The sequence below is a fragment of the Artemia franciscana genome, chromosome 8, assembly GCF_032884065.1.
Source record: "Artemia franciscana chromosome 8, ASM3288406v1, whole genome shotgun sequence".
NCBI lineage: Eukaryota > Metazoa > Arthropoda > Branchiopoda > Anostraca > Artemiidae > Artemia > Artemia franciscana.
The window spans coordinates 30,690,647-30,697,625 of NC_088870.1; positions in this window are offsets into that span (position 1 = coordinate 30,690,647).

Sequence of the window (6,979 nt, forward strand, 5' to 3'; positions counted from 1 at the left end):
TGGAATATAAATGACGACCGGGGCACACGGGGATATATAAATGACGACGGCGACACAGGGAATCGTCGCTTAGCAATCACCATCAACAAAGCTCAAGGGCAATCATTAGAATCATGAGGTATAGATCTGAATACGGATTGTTTTCCCATGAACCATTATATGCTGCATGTTCAAGAGTCGGTAAACCTGACAATCTATTTATATGCACTGACAATGGGACAGCAAAGAATGTTGTATATTCGCAAGTTTTACGTAGTTAAAAACATATATATATCTATCTATATTCACAGGTGGGACATAGGGACACAACTACAATGGCGCGTAACGACTTACGCGCGCGGGGGGGCTTGGGGGGGGGGGCGCGAAGCGCCCCCACCAACTAGGTGTTGGGGTGGCGCGAGGTATAACTAAAAAAAGGCAGAAAACTAAAACCTAAAAAAAAGACCAATTCAAAAACGAATGTATATACAGACTGGGACACCGGGACACGAATGACGACCGGGACACCAGGACACAAGGAATATCAATGACGCCCGGGACCCTCAAAGAGAATTCACAGACTGGGACACCGGGACATAAATGACGACAGGAACACATGGAATATAAATGACGACCGGGACACCGGGGGGCACACGGGGATATATAAATGACGACGGCGACACAGGGAATCGTCGATTAGCAATCACCATCAACAAAGCTCAAGGGCAATCATTAGAATCATGAGGTATAGATCTGAATACGGATTGTTTTCCCATGGACCATTATATGTTGCATGTTCAAGAGTCGGTAAACCTGACAATCTATTTATATGCACAGACAATGGGACAGCAAAGAATGTTGTATATTCGCAAGTTTTACGTAGTTAAAAACATATATATATATATATATATCTATCTATATTCACAGGTGGGACATAGGGACACAGCTACAATGGCGCGTAACTAATATGGCGCGTAACGACTTACGCGCGCGGGGGGGCTTGGGGGGGGGCGCGAAGCGCCCCCACCAACTAGGTGTTGGGGTGGCGCGAAGCGCCACCCCAACAGCTAGTATATATGCTTTAATCCATTGTCAAAGAAATGCTTTAATCCATTGTCAAAATATATTGAAATATTTGTGCAATCACCAGTTTTTTACATTTTAAGCAATTTAATTAAATTTAAAACTCAATTTTTTGAGCTTGTATAACGGTAATAAAGTGTAACGGTCTAACGGTAAAGATAGTGTAACATATATATATATATATATATATATATATATATATATATATATATATATATATATTGTAATTTTCGGTTTGTAATAATATGTTTTTACTTTATGATGCTTCAATTTCCTTTTAAGCACAAATTGAAAGCTAGGATTTTCATAGAATTATGAAATAATATCTCAATCACACTTACTTGGCGTAGGTTAGGTGAATAAACTCTTAAGGGGAATGCATTTACAAATTCGAACTGAAATTTTGATTTTTTGAAGAAAAACATTTTTAATTTTTAAATCCTTATTGGATCCCAAATAAGTTGAAAAGTAAATAGGCTAGATTTCAATAAGGCATCTGAATCAAACAGTTCGTGTTTACGAACTGTATGTAAGGAGCGACTTGGCTCAATAGCAATCGAAACTCTAAAAGACCGAATTTTGATACCAGTAGATACATCAAAAGAATTCAATTTTTAAGCTGATTTTAAAAAACCTTAAGTTTCATCAGGTATAGTCGTAACCATCAAAAGTTACGAGCCTGAGAATATGTAGCTTGAAACACCCCTTAAAAGTCATAGAATCTTAATGAAAAGCACACCATCAGATTTAGCGTATTAGAGAACCATGTTGTAGATGTTTCAATCTCCTACCTACAAAAATGTGAAATTTTGAATTTTTTGCCAGAACAAGGTCACGGATGCGTGTTTTTTTCCCAGGAGCTATCGTATCAATTCGATATTCCAAGAATATCGCGAGAGTGCTCATTTGAACGGCAATTAAAAGTTTGAGTCCCCTTTTTAAGTGACCAAAAATGGAGGGTAACTAAGCCCCCTCCCACATGCATTTTTTTTTCAAAAGTCCCCTGATCAAAATTTTGAGATAGCCATTTTATTCAGCATAGTCGAAAAATCTAATAACCATGTCTTTGAGGATGACTTAATCATCCAAAGTCCCCGGGGGAAGGGCCGCAAGTTATGGACTTTGCCAGAGAGAGAGATAGAGAGAGAGAGAGAGAGAGAGAGAGAGAGAGAGAGAGAGAGAGAGAGAGAGAGAGAGAGAGAGAGAGAGAGCGGTATATTTGAAAACTATCGTAGCATAGCTAAATTCTTACGTTTAAACAAAAATCACACTCTACGGCTCAGCATTGAAAATCGATGTGAAGAAAGGCATAAATGAGTTAGTGTAACAATTAGCACGTACTTTAGGGGGTAGAAGTTTATTTTGTAACCGAGTTCGACTATTGGGAGGGGCTGGTTTGGGTAGTAGTGATCGGTGGCTCGTATTGGCAAGGACAGATTTTCCAAATTGCAGAATCAGGTGTTCAAGCCGGACTTTAAGTGGAGATCTTAAATCTGGAAGCTAGGAATTTTGCATAACTCATAAGATTCTTCAGAAACATCTACTTTTCGTATATACAACAGGACGGCCCGAGAAAATTTTCGAGTATTGACACCAATACAAAGTTTGTTCGCTATTGTAAACAAGTACCATACTGAAAAAGATAGTAGATAATTAGGAGTGCTAAAAATCTGGAAGCCAGGAATTTTGCATAACTCATAAGAACCCCGGACGAAACTTACTCAACTACGGGTAGAGTTTCTTCAGCAATCACCGTACGTGATTGACGACCGAAAGGTGACTTGACACAGCCATATGACTACTGAAAACCTTTCCTTAGAATATTTTCCATTGTGTATTCTATTGGGACGTATTGAAAATACTCCACTGGGACAAATAGAAGAAATTACCAATGGCTAGTAAGCAATTAGTTTAACCTTTTATAGTTTTTAATTTACAGTTGAAAAAAGTCAGTTACGTGCTCTATTTAAGGCTAGTGTAATATGAGGACTGCAAAAACTCACTGAATCATCTTATTTTTAAATTTTAGCTGCTTAAATTTTCAGCAAAACTTTGGAATCGACCCAAGGCAAATTTCAAGCCCCATATCACCGCTATCGCGTGTGAAAGTCGTATTTGCAACTAAAACACTTCTGGACTGTCTGATGTGCAGCTGACACGAACCCACAGCTCAGATTAAACACACGTTGCCACCCTTATCCTCACTTTAAGAAGTTATTTCAGAAAATTCAGGAACAGTTAGTGAACGTTTTAAGTAAATGGACCGGTAACTTGTTTTGACCCTAACGTGATTATTCTGTGTAGTATAAATATACTTTGTTTTAGGTACGTTAGTAACTCTGATGAAGATGACAGACTGCGTCATCAAAACATTTAGAGCCTTTGTTTATGTTTTTGTTTCACTGTCTAATAGAATGACCTGTCCCTATTTAGAACTCCACCTTATTTAAATAAGGACCTGTCCTTTATTTATTTTGTCACTTAAAGAAGAGCTTACGAAACAGTTTTTGGCAATTTAATTAGAAGTGTAAACATGTGAAATACAATCTTTAGGCCTGACTGAAATAATGTTTTATTTTGTACTTAAATAGTTTCATTTACTATAATTCTTATTTAATCAACTAATTGTGTAATTGTTAAGGTAACTGGCCCTTTGAAGTATCATTTCTATATATAGGTTAGGACAAATATTATAGGTGTCAGCTCTATCAATCCGATCCTAGCGGTTGGAAAGCAACTTGTATTGGAAACAATAGCAGCATAAGTTTTATTCTCCTGCTTTTGCAAATGTTTATGACTGTTTAAATGACAAATTCTTTGCATTATTGTAATGTTGAATAGTTTGCAATGATATAGTGTTTTGGTCGTCTTAAAAACTATTTTGATTTATCTGAAAAAGTCATTTATTTAAATTAGACACTGCAAAAAAGTTCGAGAAGCTAGTAGCCCATCTCCAAAACCTTTGAAAATGTTGAAAATGCTAAAGGGAATTGGTGTTGAACTATCGTTAGAAGCATCATGACTTTTTTGCTCAAAAGCCTTCAATTTCTGGTTTTATTTGTTTCTTGTGTTCTGTTCTTTGACACAAGTCCATTGTTGATTGTGAGAATATTTTTATGATTTATCGTGGCCCTAGGACTATATTTGTCGATCTCTGCCACTAAGAATGAATCCCCGATTTAGGCTATACCTGATTGTGGCTTTTCCGAGATAAAAAAAAACGACACCATGGTTAATAGTGACTTAGAGAAAGAAATGTAAAAGAAAAAATCCTTTAAAGACTTAACAACACAACGACCTAAAATATAAAGACTACAAAAGTTCAAAATAGAGAAATGGAGACTGAAAACTGAGAAAATACACAGTTACTTAACTTTGCAGTTGTTGGTATACACAATTTTCATCATAATACTTTTTTATCAAGGTTTTTTAGCCACCCTGAGAGCCTGGATCTTCAATCCTCCCTATTGTTGGCACGTTGGCACTATGGCTTAGAAAAAAGGGACTTTTCAAGCTAGAGTAATATGACAAACTGTTCCACGGAGTAACTTCATTCTATGGCGACATATGTGGAAATTTAATATATTTTTATGTAATGAGGGTTTTGAATAGCAGAATAGATAAAAAAAAAACAAGTTTTTTCAACTGAAAGTAAGGAATGACATTAAAACGAAGAGAAATTATTCCTCGAAATTAATAGAATAGAAATTAATATGCCTCGAACTTTACGCTAAATTTTGACTCTTTCTCACAACTCTGCTTTTTAAAACAATAAAAAAGCGTAAAGAGCGAAGCTTCGAGGAGGGGCAACCCTTCCTCAACAATTGAGATTCTATAACTTTTAGGGGGTATTTCCCCTATTTTCTAAGATAAGGCGAATCGAATTTTCTCAGGCTCGTAACTTTTGATGGGTAAGACTAAAATTGAGGAAAATTATATATTTAAAATCAGCATTAAGATGCAATTCTTTTGATGTAACTATTGGTATTAAAATTCCATTTTTGTGTGTTTCGGTTACTATTGAGCCGGGTCGCTCCTTACTACAGTTCTTTACCACGAACTGTTTGAAAAATAATATGTTTGGCTTACGAAAATATGCAACATAACCAATGAACACAATATTTAAGCTGAATTGATCAATCAGGTTTCGACTAATCAGGTTAATGAACAAAATACAATTTTCCCTGAGTAAACCAATCAGGCTTAAAAGGCAAGACTTAACCAATGAACACAAAAGTTTAACCTGATTTGACTAATTAGGTTTTTATAAAGGCGGGACTAGCTGTCTCTCTGATTTAAAAACAATAGGATAGGCTTACGAAAATGCATTACATAACCAATGAACACAAATTATAAAAAAATAATCTGTATTCTCTTCATTGGAATTTATTTAAAACTGACCTGTTGCTTAAAATATAATTACTTAGATATCAATATATACGTGGGAGTTTTTTCTTTAATATATTTTAGAGAAAACAAAAAGAAAGTTCTAAGTGTGTTTATCCCCCCCCCCAGAAAATACCCCCAGCGCTTACCCCCTCGGAAATTACCCCCTGAGGTCTAACCCCTCCTCTCCCCTCGTAAAACATCCCCATTGGAGAATACCCCCTGAGAATACTCCTTCGCGAAAAATACCTCCCCCTGGAAAATACCTCCTCCAGGTAAACACTCCTCTGTAAAAAGCCCCCTTGGAAAATGAGGCTTTCCAAATAAGGAGTTTACGCTCTGTAAAACTCGAGAACAAACCGGTTTCTTTGTTCGTTTCTTTCAGCTTAGCGTGAGACAAGACAAAGGTAAGTGACAGATTAGATGGATATATATAATTTGGGCTGTATATTTGCACTTAAGGGGGTTTGGGTAAATTATTTGGACAGTTTGAAGTCAGAAAATAATTCTTAGTTCATAATATGCAGAATAATTGAACATAGCAGATTTTGCAAGCTTACCTGCTATACTTTTCCCTCCAACCCACCTCCATAATTTGCAAATATATAGTCCAAATTTGTTTCTAAAGTAACGAAGAAACCGGTTTGCTCTTGAGTTTTACACATCTTAAATCTGAGTGAGTGGCGTGTACTACACAAGTACCTGAATTTTTCATGGGGAGAGAGCTGGATTTCCCAATATTATTTAAAAACGATCGGAAATTATATTTAAAAAACAAGTTTTTTCAACTGAAAGTTAGGAGCAGCAACAAACCTTGAAACGAAAAGAAATGATTACTTCTTATTATTCTCATTAAAAGAACCTTGTGTTTCGGGAGTCGTTCTCAAAGAATCGGGACAATTTTCAAACTTTAGGCTAAAGAGCAAGTTGTTAAGGAGGAGTAACCCCCCTCATATACGTGATAATTTGTATTCGTTTTAAATTGTAATGTTGCCCCTTTTTTTCAGTTGAAAAAACTTGTTTCTTAATTTCATTACTGATCGTTTTTCCTAAACGGCGCCAGGAAACCTGGCTGCGCCTCCACGGATAAATCCCTCGTCCCCATGGATATATTCTTTGGACTAATTCTGGTGAAAATTTTATCTAGAAAAATGCCCTTAACATCTCCACGTGTAAAATTGAGTCGACAAAAGAAAGCAAGGCATAAGATGAATTACATGTAGAAATTCCGGCAAATTTCCTAAGTTTAAAATTTTTCCCGAAAAATTAATCCCCCCAGTAGAAATTTCTCGCAGAAAATCCCCAAGAAGAATCCCCCCCCCCAAAAAAAAAATGTATTTAAGATCCCCAATAACAAATACTATATAATAAAATATTTTATGCAATATATTTATACAATATACAATATAAAATATATTTTTATACAATAAAAATATGTATGTGATTAAATTTGTTTCTTGTATTGCTTTTGCTATTTTTCTTTTGTATTTTAGTCCACTTAACCTCTGTTTTGTGAAGTGGGTGATAAATA